Source organism: Eschrichtius robustus, chromosome 11 (assembly GCF_028021215.1).
Source record: "Eschrichtius robustus isolate mEscRob2 chromosome 11, mEscRob2.pri, whole genome shotgun sequence".
In the NCBI taxonomy this organism is placed as follows: domain Eukaryota; kingdom Metazoa; phylum Chordata; class Mammalia; order Artiodactyla; family Eschrichtiidae; genus Eschrichtius; species Eschrichtius robustus.
Window position 1 is genome coordinate 4,173,558 of NC_090834.1, and position 13,836 is coordinate 4,187,393.

The window sequence follows — 13,836 nt, forward strand, 5'->3', positions numbered from 1 at the left end:
GTGCACAATTCTGTGGCTATACTAAAGATGACTGAATTGTACACTTTAACTGGGTGAATTGTATAGTATGTGAATTAGATCTTCAACAAAGCTGTTACTAAAATCAAACAAACAAAACTGGAAGAGGGAAACAGAAGATTGCATCAGAGCAACATGTGACAATGGATATAGGGTCAGAGAGTTGCTGACTTTACAGACAGGAGACCGTGAGCCAAGGAATGCAGGTGGCCTCTAGAGCCCGAAACAGCAAGGAAATGGGTCCTCCCCTTGAGCTTCCAGAAAGGGACACAGCCTTGCCTACACCTTGATTTTAGCCCAGTGAGTCCTGTGTTGACGTTTTGACCTACAGAACTATAAGACAATATATTTGTGTTGATCTCAGGCATTTGTGGTCATTCGTGTTATGGGTCATCAACTGTGAGTGAGAGTAAAGAAGAGGTATGAGAGGTTTGACAAGAGAGGAGACGTTAGGAAATAGTCCTGTAGGAAAGCAAAAGAGTGAACTGACTAGGCAAATAGAGCACGATTACCAGCCAGGGTCAAAAACACGCCTAAGGGAGTTGGGAACTTCTTTTCCCCCATGTAGATGGCTACTGTGGGAAGTCTGGTTTTCTACTACCCACAACTGGGCAGTATTTCATTGACTGTTTCATCCAGCGGGTGGATGCTCGGAGTAAGCAGGAGGTGGGAGACGGGAACCTGTCGTTTGCTTGGTTGGACTCGGTTTCTGGTCTCAGTTTCGGGGATACCCAGCAGTCTGAGTGCGAGTCGCTAAACAGAAGCCCACAGCCTTCTCTGGTACTCAACAGAGGAGTGAGCAATCTGTCCCCACACTGGAGGGAAGACCCACTGGGTCAGACACAGTGAGAGGTGGCATGTCAGCCTCCACAGTGGCTCATAAGTACAACATATTGTGCTCTATGGGTGATTTAAGAGATCTTCCAAGGTGATTTCAACTACACCTGATTTGTAAGATTTGTAACGTGTCTGTTATATCATTTAGTTATTTCCCATGTTTACTATAGAAAATAAGACAAAAAAAGAAGGCGGATAGATGAAACCGAGTATAGAAGCCAATGGCATGCGAGGAATGTTGGAGAGATATAAAAATAAGTAGAGCATACATGTTCTGAACTAGATAGACAGGGAAGGAAGGACCAAGACATACCAAATATTCCTGATTCACTAAATATACGTGAGATACACCAAGCATCCAACATTTATGAGCCACCCATAGATGATGCCCTTCTGACCCACTTGTCCTCTGCCCGAGAAATGTAGGTGAAACCACAGCTACTGGACTTCCCTGGTGGCACAGTGGTTAAGAATCTGCCTGTCAATGCAGGGGACACAGGTTCGATTCCTGGTCTGGGAAGATCCCACATGCGGCAGAGCAACTAAGCCTGTGCACCACAACTACTGAGCCTGCGTGCTGCAACTACTGAAGCTTGTGTGCCCAGAGCCTGTGCTCCGCAACAAGAGAAGCCACCGCAATGAGAAGCCTGCACACCGCAATGAAGAGTAGCCCCCGCTCACTGCAACTAGAGGGAAAGCCCGCTCGCAGCAACGAAAATCCAACACAGCCAAAAAGTAAATAAATTAATTAATTAAATAAAATTACTTAAAAAAAAACAACACAGCTACTCATCAGGGTAACTAATATTTGCCAGGTATACTTGCCCCTGCATCATTCCAATAAACAAGTGTGTATGATGGCCCTATGTACCTTCAGTCTATGGGATCCCCTTGCTCAGACGCAACTGATTCCCATAAAGCCCCACCACCAGAGAGGAAAGCTAACACAACAGGGAAAAAACAGGAATATGAACATTGTATAATCCAGACTCAGGTAGTATGGTTCTTCCACCGTGCTTGTAGCTTATCCAATGTGTGTTCACATACCCCACCTTTCCCCTTACTTCTCACTATGTGTTTTAAACTTTATTGATAAACTGTGGGATTTGAGCTTCTTAGTTTGGTCTATGCACTTTTCTCCTCTGTGGCCTCTGGGATAACTTTGCCTAATATGGGTCTTGGAGGTTATCACTGGCCCAAGGTAAATTCAGCATCAGGAGCTGACTTTAGAATCTTTGCAAACGATTGTGACTCTACTGTTTTGAGAGTAATTAGACTTGTCATTTAGCCGATAGGTTGCAAAACTGTGTGCAATCATATCCAGACATGGTCAAACAGAGATTCTGGGAATCAGAGATGGATGTGGTAGCTAGTTATGTCTTTGAATAGTTTCTCATTGAGGAGGCAAGGTATCTGTTGTTCTATGTGGGAAAAGTGCATTATGTTGGACAAGGGAATTTATGATACTGGATGTATGGGAAGAAATATGTGTGTACCCTCTATGAGATTGCCTGCCTGGCATTCCCCCTTCTTCTGGAAATTGCCCCTTTGCATCCACATAGCTGGCATAGAAGCTGCATGTTCTTAATGATGCCCATCGTGTTGATTTTGGTTGGTTGGTTTAGGGATGAGTACCTGACCTGACCTAAGCTAATAAGCCCCTTCTCTGGCATTTTTGAATTTAGGACTCAAAGAATTGAGGCCAGTTCCTCTCCAGTGTAGACATTTGTGTTGTTGTTCTTACAAACTGCAGTATATTAGGGTTTTAACCTTATATCTGGGGTTCCAGAGCCAGATTGTTTAGATTTCTTTTTTTAAAAAATTATTTATTTATTTATTTTTGGCTGCATTGGGTCTTCATTGCTGTGAGTGGGCTTTCTCTAGTTGCGGCGAGCAGGGGCTACTCTTCATTGCCATGCGCAGGCTTCTCATTGCGGTGGCTTCTCTTGTTGCGGAGCATGGGCTCTAGGCGCACGAGTTTCAGTAGTTGTGGCTCACGGGCTCAGTAGTTGTGGCTCTAGGGCTCTAGAGTGCAGGCTCAGTAGTTGTGGCGCACGGGCCTAGTTGCTCCGCGGCATGTGGGATCTTCCCAGACCAGGAACCGAACCTGTGCCCCCTGCATTGGCAGGCAGATTCTTAACCATTGCGCCACCAGGGAAGTCCCCAGATTGCTTAGATTTCAATCCTGACTCTGACATTTACTATCTATGTGAACTTGGGCAAATGGCTTACTCTCTCTTCAGTTCCTTACCTGTCAATTAGAGGTCATTGTAATATCTACTTCATAAGGTTGTAATGAATATTAGAAGAACTTAGGAGAGTACCTTGCTCTCAATAAATGTTAGTTATCTTTACTCTTTACAAATCGAGACAAATGTTTTATTTTTCCCAAATCTGACTTCAATTCAATGTTATTCAACATTTATTTTTTGCACACATACTATATTCCGAGCATTAAATTAAGCTTAGGAAAAAATATGGTACCAAAATAGACATGGCCCCTGACTTTTTTGATCTTATAGTTTAGTGGGGGAGGCAAATATTAAACAAATAATCACAGAAATAATCTTAATACAAGCTATAAGACTTGCTATGAAGGACAAGTAGAAGGTGGTATAAGAGATTATAACTGGAACACCAATCTAGCCTTCCTTAAGAAAGCAATGTAAGAGTTAGTAAGGGAAGAGGACATTGGAGAAAGCTTTCCAGGTAGAGGGGTCATCAAAAGCTTTTTGAGGCTTGGATATAGTGAGAAAAGGAAGAGGAAAATAGCATGAAATGAGGCTGGAGAAACAGGCAGGGACCACATCATTCAGGACCTTGCAAGATGACTAGGGCACTAAAGGTTCAAGATTTTGGAGGTTAGGTTAAGGATTTTGGATCAGGATGGTGGCAGTTGAAAATGAGAGTAGACAGGGTTAAGAGATAGTGAAAGGGAAAGAAACAAGCATTTATCCTGCTTTCTTACATGAACTAGACCAACGGGTAATCAAATAATTGAAGAGGGGTGATTTCCCTTGTAGAAATATTGCAGCTTCTAAATGAAGAATGATTGAATTATATCACCATTTTAAAACTCCTAATGAATGAATTGATGTAGGCATTATTCATCAACAGCTGTTAACACTACAAAAAGAGAGACAAGCACACACTGTGTGTCTCCTAATGGAAAAATACACCACCACCTAGGAAGGTATCCTGCCAAAAAATTAAACTCGAATCTGATAATACATCTAGATCTTACTACCAATTCATAGAAAACAACAGAGGACAAGGTAACACGTTAAAGTATGCCGCGCGGATGCAACTGACAAAATCTGTATTGTGGTAAAAACTAAAGGACAAACAACTAACTTCCTTAAACTAAAAAAAAAAAAAAAAAAAAAAATACTAGGCGTTCCCTGGCGGCCTAGTGGTTAGGATTCTGGGCTTTCACTACCATGGCCCGGGTTCAATCCCTGGTCAGGGAACTGAGAACCCGCACACCTAGCGGCATGGCAAAAAAACCAAAAACAAAAAACAAAAAAAGGGAAAAGAAAGAAAGAAAAAATAAATACAGAGGACTTTCAAAAATGTACCAACCCAAAAAGAATCTAAAAAAGAGTGGATAGATGTACATGTATACCTGATTCACTTTGCTGTATACCTGAAACTAACACAACATTATAAATCAACTACACTCCAAAAAAAATTTATTTTTTAATTAAAAAAAATAATGTACCAACCAAACACAGTATAGCTCCTCACTGAAACATTTGGTTAAAAAAAAATGTAACATTTATGAGTCTATTGGAAATGTGTATACTAACAGGATATTTTATGACATTAAGAAATCATTGTTATTTTAAATTTGTGATTATGGCATTGGGAGTTTTTTTTGAACTCTTTTAGAAACACAGACTATTTACATAGAAAATCATATGATATCTGGACTTTTCTTCAAAATAATATGGGAAGGGGAAAAAATTGATGGGGGTATGGATGAGGCAATGTTGGCCATTGACTGGATTTGGGGGCTTGGGTGTTAGGTACATGTTTATATATTTTTAACTGTTTTTTCTATATTTTATATGTTTGAAATTCTCCACAATAAAGAAGATGTTTATATTAAAAGAAATTTGGAAAGCAAAATTGACATAATTTAATAATAAATCGAGAGAGGGAGGTGTCAGAGATGACCCTGGGTTCTGATTTTTGTGCCTGGTTCTAAAATGGTACCCTTCGGTGATTAGAAAACAGTGAGCAAGAACACTGTCTATAGAAGGCCATTCGTCTATCTTGGACATGTTGAGTCTGAGGTATTTCTGAGACAACCAAGCAAAGTGGAACTAGTAGGCAGTTAGACAGGCACATCTGGAGCTGGGTAGAGAGATATGGGCTAGCAGCGTGCATTTAAGAATCAGTGGCTTGGGTGGTCCAATGCAGGAGATGTGGGTTCGATCCCTGCTTGGGGATATAAGATTCCACATACTGCAGGGCAACTAAGCCCGTGTGCCACAACTACTGAGCCCACGTGCCACAACTAGAGAGAGAAAACCCACACGCCACAACTAGAGAGAAGCCCATGTGCCATAACTAACACCCGATGCAGCCAAAAATAAAAATAAATTTTTTTAAAAGTGCATTAAAAAAAAAAAGAATGGCTCAAAGAGTTTATGTGAGTAGACAGGTTTGCCTGGGCACCAGTTCTTAAACTTGAGCAAGGGTCTGAATTACCTGGAGAGTTCATTTAAACACAGATCGCTGGGCCACTACCCCAAAGTTTCTGAATCAGTAGGTCTAGATATGACTTAAGAATCCACATTTCTAACAATTTGACAGGTGACGCTAATGCTGCAGGCTGGAGACCACATTTTTGAGACTCACTGGTCCCGGAAGATAGTATAAACACTAGTTCTCAACCCTGCATGCACATTGAGAATGTCAGCAAAGACAAGGGAGAGAGTGTTTCAAGTTTGATCGAGTACTCAACAAGTCCAAATGCTGCTCAAAAGTCCAGTAAGATGGGGAATTCCCTTGCGGTCCAGTGGTTAGGACTTGGCGCTTTCACTGCCGTGGGCCCGGGGTTCAATCCCTGATCAGGGAACTAAGATTCCACAAGCTGTGTGGCACACCCCCCCAAAAAAAAAAAATCCACTAAGATGAGAGTGCAAATAAATATCCTCTGGATTAGCAACATAGAAATAATTGGTGACAGTAAGAAGGTAGAGTGAAGGGAAGATCAAATTAGAGGGGATGAGAAGTAAAGAAGGAGAAGCAAGAACAAAGAACAGTGAGTGCGGATAACATTTAGGTTTGAGAAGTCTGGCTGTGAATCCTGTGAAGACGAAGAAAAATAGTGTTGTGGTGGGAGGCGAGGTGGGCTGAGAGCAAACAAAAGCATTAAGATCAAATCACTGAGACCAAGGCACTGCCTTCTTCCTTGAATTAAAAGAAAAAAATTAAACCACCAATTCCCCATCTGAAGATGAGATGTATTTCAACAGTTGCATCTTAAAGATCTAACGAGTCTTCAAAAATCAAAAGGATGTTGTGACCAGATTTGACAATTATGAATAAAGCTGCTACAAACATTCAAAAAAAAAAATCAAAAGGATGGACTTTAATTGTGGATATTCTGGCATCTTGGAGAACAATGGGTAAGTCTACTGAAGCACAAGCTTCTTCCCTGACATCACAGGTCTTGGGAAGTTGCCATTCTACTAACTGATAAAACTGTCCCCCATATTCATTTATTTCATTAATCATGATTCATTCCTTAAACATTTATCAAATACCTATTATGGGCTAGACACTGTGCTAGGCTCTGGGATTAAAGTGGTGAATGATAAGAGGGAACTACAGTGGTAATTAGAAGAGTGTTGGAGAAATGCAGGGAGCTCTAAGAATCTATACCATGGGATCTGACACAGTCAGGGGAAACAGGGGAGGAGAACTTGAATGAGTGGTTGTCGAAAAGAGAGCTGAATTCCATTTATATGAAATGTCCAGAATGGGCAAATCTGTAGAAGCAGAAAGTATACAGATTAGTGGTTGCCTAGGGCTGAGGAGTTGGGGAGGAAGGGAGAGTGACTGCTAATGGTAAGAGTTTCTTCTTGGGGTTACGAGAATGTTCAAAAATTGACTGTGGGGCTTCCCTGGTGGCGCAGTGGTTGAGAATCCGCCTGCCAATGCAGGGGACACGGGTTCAAGCCCTGGTCTGGGAAGATCTCACATGCCGCGGAGCAACTTGGCCCATGAGCCACAACTACTGAGCCTGCGCGTCTGGAGCCTGTGCTCCGCAACAAGAGAGGCCGCGATAGTGAGAGGCCCGCGCACCGCGATGAAGCGTGGCCCCCGCTCGCCGCAACTGGAGAAAGCCCTCGCACAGAAACGAAGACCCAACACAGCCAAAAATAAATATAAATAAATAAATTTTTTAAAAAATTGACTGTGGTGATGACTGCACAACTCTGCATATACTAGAAAACACTGAACTGTAACACTTTAAATGGGTGCATTGTATGGTATGTGAATTATATCTCATAATGTTCATGTATATTGTTAAAAAAACAAAACTCAACTCAGTAAATTTGAGGATCTAATTTAGCTTATTCGATTCCTGAATCAGGTAGCATCCTATCTAGCAATGAGGAGTGTGCTCTGAGGGGCTGTACAAAATGGAAGGTTTTATAGGAAGAAGCGGGGGCGGGGGGGCAAGGGATGTTTAATAAAAGAATAGAAAGGATTATTTTTAGGCCAGGACACCTTCTTCTGTGGGGGGAAGTGACAGCAAGGGTTTCATCATGCAGACTGCATCTTCTTCCTGGGGCGGGATGGGGTGGGGAATGGAGAGGGTCCACGTGACAGATTATTATTATTGCTGACCAGAAACTTCCAAACTGGCTGATTAAGATTACATTCCCTGTAAAGGTCGAAACTGCAATTACGTCAGGTATTAAATCTAGGTTTGGTACCATGGGCTTTAGGAAAAGTGACGCCATTTGGGCTTGGGGTTTTTCTCTTTATTTTATTATTATTATTATTATGTTAATTATTTATTTTTGGCTGTGTTGGGTCTTCCTTGCTGCGCGCGGGCTTTCTCTAGTTGCAGGGAGCGGGGGCTACTCTTCCTTGCGGTGCGCGGGTTTCTTCACTGCTGTGGCTTCTCTTGTTGCAGAGCACGGGCTCCAGGCTCATGCGCTTCAGCAGTTGTGGCACACGGGCTCAGTTGTGGCTCGTGGGCTCTAGAGTGCAGGCTCAGTAGTTGTGGCACACGGGCTTAGTTGTTCTGTAGCATATGGGATCTTCCCAAACAAGGGCTCGAACCCGTGTCCCCTGCATTGGCAGGTGGATTCTTAACCACTGAACCACCGGGAAGCCCTGGTTTTTCTCTTTAAATACATATATTATGCAGAAGAGATGTGTCGATTGAGAGGAATTAGCTAAGGAACAATGTATACATATACAGAGGGAGTAATGTGTGCACTGGAGGAAAGAGTGTGGCATTTTAGATGTGAAAAAAAAATCTGCATCTGGCATGTTCCTTGAAAGAGTATAATGAGAGTTGAAGCTGAAGCTATGTATTGAACAGGCCCACATTTGTAGCTGTGAAAGCCATGGTAAAAGTTTGAGATTTTATCCTAAAAACAATAGGAAGCCATTGTTGTGTGATAAGATCACTATGCATTATAACTCCAGCTACCATGCAGAGAGTGAAGAGAAGGGCGGGGTGGGGGGTGGGGGTATATTCGGGAAACCAGGTAAGTGGTGTTACAGTTCTCCGGGTACAAGGTATTGGTTGGTGTCTTAGATTGTTAACGCAAGTTCGTGTGCCCGATGCACAGTGAGGCCAAACAAACTGAAACATCGGGGCCATGCAAGGAGATGAGGAGGCTCACGCCCTAAAAAGCCCTGAGCTCCCCGAAGGTCGGCAAGGCACTTTTAAAAGCCAGGGTGGCAGGGGGAGCCTCAGGGTATGTGACCAGCTTATCAGCTTATCAATTCTCTGATTGTCTGATGGTGAGGCAGCAGGGTGGTGTCACAGGGGTTAACTTTATCAGTCCTTCGGCTCCAGGAGGCCTGGGGCTATGTGCTCAAGGTTAACATCTTCCATTTGTTGGAGAGGGGGGTTTTTTACATCTGCAAAACAACTCAGGAAATGTGCATCAAATCCACTACTATCTAGGTACTTCGGAGAGGAGCTAAAGCAGAGGACCTGGGGGAAGGCCTGTCCTGAGAAGGCGCCACGGGGTCCTGCTTGGTTACAAGATTACGATGGTGGTCGTAGGAATGGACGAATTCAGCAGGACCTGCTGATGGGTTGGAACTGAGATGTGGCAGAGGAGTGAAGTAGCCAAGCTGACGTGCTAACCGTATGGATGATGAAATGGGAATACGAGAAGAGGTGCAAGTTTCAGGGTCGGGGGGCAAGACGAATTTGTTAATATAGTTGGAATGATCTAACAGGGGAGCAAGGGTGCTTTGTGCAGCACTGAGTTCTCCTCTATTGGAATTATCCGAGTTGGACTAGAGATCTTTCAGTTAAGTGTCCAGTGTTCTTGCTCTGAAATAAGTTGTGGACTAAGTAACTAAGTTCCCATTCAGCCCTCATGGTCTACCACACGCAAGTGCCATTTCTGCCAGAATCTGGTCCCCCAAACAGCTCAGGGCTGAAATAAAACCCTCTTCGCCTGAAATTTGAATTCCTCAGAATCACCTACACCAGGTTAATAATTAAATGTTCCTCATACTGTCTCCGTTTGTTTGTTTCACCTGTGTGCAGGATTCTGGTTTCATAAAATCCTCCCAGCAGTATTATTTAATCTAGTGTGGAATAAAGGTGTATATATTCCACCAACCCAAGGGCAAGTCTCTACTAGCCCAGGAGAAGGTGGGAGGCTGCAGATACCACAGAAAGTGACCCTGCCCAAAGCCAAAACGGAGGAGAGGACTCCTACAAAGTTAATCTTTGTATATTTTCTCACACCCTCTCCAACCATCTAGCCCTGGGCCCTCAGGGTCCCACAGCCATTGGGTGGTTAATTGATCCTCCGGTCCCAGGGAGGGGGTGGGGTGAGAGAATGATAACTTTTAAATATAAAATGAAAAACAGAAAAGTACAAAAAGGGAGGAAACGGAGAAGAGACTAGAGAGTAATACAAGAAGAGCTGTATTTTGTGCCAGGGCTGCCACCTCAGTCCCCTGGGAAGCAATAAGGATTTGCCTAGAGGTCCCTTATCGACTCTCCGATTAAATGCCCTAGGAGAGGTCCGCGGGATTTGTTTGACTGCTTTATTCCCACCCTGATCCTTCTCCAGGTATTACCTTGTGCACCTGCTCTCACACACACCAGGCCCTTCCTGAGACTTGCTCTGTCGCTGCCGTTCCCCTCCCAGGGTAAGCATTCCGCCTTCTTTTTCTTCTCCTTCTTCAAATCTCAGCACAAAACTTTCTGGGCCTCATTCGCATCTTCCTGACTTTCCTCATCTCTGAAATGGGAATAATAAAAATGATGGTGGGAATAACAGCAAAACCTACGTATGACGATTGCTGTGAGGATTAAACATTATATATACTTGAAAATCTGTTGGAAACCGCAGAAGACTATACAATTTGACGTTGCTTTTTAATGGCCTTTATTTCTCACGTAGATTTCGGTGGCTAGAAAGAGGAGGTGCTAGGGTGCTGGGGTGCTTGTCTCTCAGTGAGATCAATGCAAGACGTTGCCAAGTGTTTCAGAAGAAAACGCCACTCTACTTCAGACTGGGTGCCGGCCCACCTTGCACAAAGCCCTTTGGAGAAGTTTTTCGGTGCAAAAGCTGAAGGCGTGGGAAAACACAGCATGCAGCTGCGGAGCCCCCGGGGCGCTGCAGGCCGCACCCCCTCGGCCCCCGCGCGGCCGGCCGGCTAGCCTGGGGCGCGCTCCTGCCAGCCGCCCAGGGCGCCCCTCCGGGCCACCGGGCCCCGTCCGAGAGCTCGCCCGCCGGGCCGGGGACGCTAAGGCTTGGGGTCCCGGGAGTTTTAACACTTGACGCGATTTTGCAGTTGACCGAGAACTCTCAACCCCCCGCATACTCCCTCGCCGGAAAGCCAGGTTACTGGCGGTGGAACCAAATGAGACTCCAGGTGTGGAAGGAACAGGCATATTTGGGGAGCGGCTCTAGGTGCCCCCCGTGTTGGGGGAATGAGATGGATTTCTCCAGTCATTTCAGAACCGCACCTCCCGCCGGGTGGCCCAGGGAATTTCTAGAACAATCCTCGGGCGCCGAGAGGACGCCCCGGGCTGCAGAGGCCGCAGGGAGCCGGGCACCGGCCGGGCTTGGCTGCCTGCGGGGAGGCGGGCGCGGGAGCCGGCGGCGCACGGCATCCTCACCTGTCCGGGGCCGCCTCTCCGCAGGCCTCAGTTTCCGCGTGTGAGAAATGGGCTGACTACCAGCTCACCCTCTCACCGAGAGAAAGCGTCTGGGGTGTTCCGGTTCAGCGCCGCTACAGAAACCACTCGAGAAAACAGGAGTTTGTTTCGCTTTTAGCTCAAAGAAGGAAAAAAAAAATGCAAGAAGCGTGCACCGTGCGCAGAAATGCTTGTCAAGGTTAGCGGGAAGCCGGCTGAGCGGACGGGTAGAGGAAGGGCGAATTGGTCAGGGCCTAGGCGGCCTGTGAAGGTAACTCTACACGTGTTCACGAAGGCACGAAGATGCACGGCCCCTGTCAAAACCCCCGGGTGCGTCGGGAGACCGAGCTCAAGCGACGGCGACCGGGAGCAGCCTCCTCTGCGCCTGCGCAGTACCCGCGTTTTCACCCCCGCCCGGAGCTCGCGCCCCGCCCCCGAGCTCGCTCCGCCCCGCCCACTTGCCCTCCCCATCCCCAGCCCGGCCGCCCGCGCAGAGCATTGTGGGACACAAACAAAGTGCCCCCAAACAGGCTGGAGTGAGCGGAGCGGCAACCGCGGCGGCGCCGGCCCGCACGCGCGCGGCGGCGGCTCCCTCCCAACCTCCCCCTCCCCTCCCCTCACTCCCCTTCCCCTTCCCCACCCCGCCCCGCCGGGAAAACGCGAGCCGTCGCCGCGCTCCCCAAACCGCCGCCTGCCCTCGGCCAACCGCCCCCAACGGCCGCCCGCGCGCGGCTCGCCGGGCCCCCTCGCTCCTCCCCTCAGGCCCCCGGAGCGCTCCCCTCCCGCCGCCTCGCACTCTCCCACCTCGCAGGCTCGCCGCTGCTCGGGGCCGCCATGCTCCTGCCGCAGGCTGTCCACGGGCCTAGGCGCGGCGGCCCGAGATAGGGTCTCCTCCGCCTCCCGGGGGAGGAGAGAGGGAGCGGGCCGCGCGCTCCGCCCCCTCCCCCCGGGCTGCCGCCGCCACCGCCGCCACCACCCCCTCGCCGCCTCAGCCTGGCGGGGAGGAGGAGGAGGAGGAGGAGCAGCAGGCCTCCGGGCCCTGGCACCGCCGCCCGCAGGTAACGGGGAGGGGAGGGCAGGGCCGGCCCCTCTTCGCCGCCCGCGCCCTCGGGCGCGCCCTCCGAAGGGCTGACGCCGCGCGTCCCCCATCTGGGCGCTGGACGGAAGGGAACGCCTGGTCTCGTCACCCCCTCCGCGCCGGGAGACACCCCGCAGGGTCCCCTCAATGGCATCTAAGCCTTCGGGAAGGAGACTGGCCTTGGGTCCCGCCGTCCAGGAGAAATTGCCCCGATCTCCCAGGACGCCCCGCATCCGCACGCGCGTGTGCCCAGCACCCTAACCCCGAGGAGGCGGGATGTTAGCGTCTCACCTGGTCGAGCCTGCAGCGCGAGACCCACTGTTCCCTCCTCTCCCCTGCTGCTTTTTTTCTCTGGTACTGGGAAGAAAAGGTTGGCACTTACTTAAAAAACAAAAAATGAAAAAAACCCTTTTCTTCTTCGCTATCTGGGGATCAGTCTGCGTCTAGTCATTTTCTGCTGGCCTAACCAGAAAAGGGTTACCTGCGAGTGAAATGACGAGTACGTTAGAACTGATGAAAGGAAGCATGCTTGTGAGTTGCATGAAGGTTAACCAGAATTTAGAGTAAAGCCCAGTAAGTCTGCTTTATTGGGACTGACTTATAGAAATGAAGGCCAGAACTTACATTTTTTTCGACGTATAAGTAGATTTTCTGTTGGTTGGGAAGACATTCTCTTTAACTTCCACTTATTTTCTTACTGTTTTATTCGGATAAGCGGCTAATACCAAAAGCAGACTTCACAATTTGATAGATACCAATAGTTTGGATAGGTAGATTTTTTTTGCCTAGAGGGTTTCGGTCGGAATTATTGCATTTAAAAAAATATTATGTAAATCTTCATTTATACAGTTACTTACCCCCATTACTTCACTTTCACTGCCAATGGGTATTTAATTTTACCTAATGTAGCTTCCTAATCATGGAATGTGGCAATAATGAAAGGAATGTTTTCCTATAGTCTTGTATTTTAGGATGATTGCATTAATTATGAAAATCAGATTTACTTATTGTGTGCAGCACTGCTAGGCATTTTACATATCTGATGTGATTTTATTCTCAGAACAACCTAATGACTTAAGATATTACTACTTGAGTTTTACAGATGAGACAAACTCAAGTGATATCAAGTAACTTGCTTTAGGCCACACAACTAGTTAGTGATAGAGGTGAGATTTGTATCCAGATATAATTCCAGCGTAGGTGTGTTTTTTACCATTCCTCTCAGTACGGGTACGCTTTTTTTAAACTTAATTATGAAAAATGTCAGTCTCTTTGAAATTGAGGGGAAAATGCAGTGAACACCCCAGTACCTAGATTCAGTGATTGACATTTTTGCCATTTCCCCCCTCTCCTCCCTTTCTGTGTGTCTCAGTATGTAATCATTTGAAAGTAAATTGCAAACCCCACAACGCTCCAGTATTTCAGCATGGTTTCCTAAAACTAAGGACATTCTAACCCCAGTATCATTATCAACACCTTTCTAAATTAACAATCCATATGCAAATTTCCTTAGCATGCCAAGGTCTCTTTT

At 46.6% G+C, this 13,836-nt stretch overlaps 1 protein-coding gene and 1 long non-coding RNA gene across 5 annotated transcripts in view; one reads left to right on the top strand and one right to left on the bottom strand.

Annotated features, from left to right (window-relative positions):
* Nucleotides 1-12,138, bottom strand: part of LOC137771987 (uncharacterized) — a 52,617-nt gene extending 40,479 nt beyond the window's left edge. For both annotated transcript variants that reach the window (XR_011075447.1, XR_011075448.1), the window contains exons 1-2: nt 12,032-12,138; nt 10,162-10,325 (exon numbers count right to left, since the gene is read on the bottom strand). This is a non-coding gene — a long non-coding RNA (uncharacterized lncRNA). The remainder of the gene's footprint in view (nt 1-10,161; nt 10,326-12,031) is intronic.
* ZBTB44 (zinc finger and BTB domain containing 44) overlaps nt 11,742-13,836 on the top strand; it is a 70,268-nt gene continuing 68,173 nt past the window's right edge. For 2 of the 3 annotated variants that reach the window (XM_068555815.1, XM_068555816.1), the window contains exon 1: nt 12,209-12,285. The gene's annotated coding sequence lies outside the window, so the exon portion shown is untranslated. Of the gene's footprint in view, nt 12,286-13,836 lie in introns of all 3 variants that reach the window. The other variant, XM_068555817.1, reaches the window with a different exon arrangement.